Raw genomic sequence first — 1398 nt, 5'->3', positions numbered from 1 at the left:
TACAATGCTCAATGCATGCCTAAGAGTGCTTAGAAATGAAAGAGAATGGAAAACGATTTATAAAACAACTTTTCAAAATTGCTGAAACAAGACTCTCCGCTCGAGCGGATTGTAAAGCTCTGTAAAAATACTGGTTGCATGAATTTTACGCTCGAGCGAGACTTTGACGCTCGAGCGAGGAGTCTCACAAAACAGGGTTCGCTCGAGTGCACACTTTGTCACTCGAGCTATAGTACAAATTTCTGCAAAACTTCTGGGAACTTGATTTTTACGCTCGAGCAAGAATCTCTTTTTTCCATAATTCTGTTTGAAGCTCAAACTTGATATTCAAAGGTCCAAAGCTCGTGTTTCTGGTACAAAAACATGGGAAGACATTACATAACATGAGAACATAGGTAATTTGAGGCCAATTGTTCAAAATCATGATCCAATTCTCAAATCATCTCATATTCTTCTTGACAACTTCAAAACACATGTAATCAAACTTCATAACTACATGGATTATGCATGCATATGTAATATAGACCCTACTATCATTTCAAATGGTAGAAATGATGGTCAAAATCATGTGGCTTAACAAAACTATGCTTGCATGTATGATTTGATACTCAAATTTTCATATTTAACATGGTACATGCTTGATTATGCAATTCCATGGCAACTCTCTACTTGCATGGTTATCTTGACTTCAAAATCATTATAATCAACTCAATTCTTGTTCTCAATTGCACATTTTGCTAGAATTCACTTAATTATGAACTTAAACTCATGAAGTTGAGTTCAATTACTCACCTAGGAGCTTCAATTCTTCCAAATATAGTCAATTCTTGAGCTAATTCTCTTAGTTCCTTGAATTCACTTGCAATTCTTCAAGGTTGAGCTCCCTCTCTCTCTAGAACTGTCCCTCTCTCTCTCTCTCTAGAGTGTAATTCAGATTTTTGATCTCCAAAATGGTGAGCCTGAGTGTATTTAATTCATATATATACTAAGTGATTAGCTTAATTAATTGATTTAATTTAATTAATTTAGTCTGAATCAATTTTTAATTAAATTTCATCGCAGGTTCTAAAAATTATGCTAATCACAATGGTACAAACAATTCCAGTTTCTGAAACCTCTACGGTCTTCAATTTTCAAATTATAGCAATAAGTTGGACAGATTTTCCTACGATGAACAGATATGGTTACAAAAACATGAATAATTACACAATTACCACTAAAAATTATATTAAGCATATAATCACAATCATAATTAAGACTGATTAACATAACACAAAATAGGGTTATCACACATATTTTCTCAAATAATAATAATAATAATATTAAATTATTCAAAATTCTATCAACTATATCATACATTGTGGGGAGTTAGGGACCATCATGTGAGTAGCTAGTAGA

The sequence above is a fragment of the Camellia sinensis genome, chromosome 6 (genome assembly GCF_055761805.1).
Source record: "Camellia sinensis isolate YWXY chromosome 6, ASM5576180v1, whole genome shotgun sequence".
Classification (NCBI taxonomy): Eukaryota; Viridiplantae; Streptophyta; class Magnoliopsida; order Ericales; family Theaceae; genus Camellia; species Camellia sinensis.
This window is presented reverse-complemented; position numbering follows the sequence as displayed.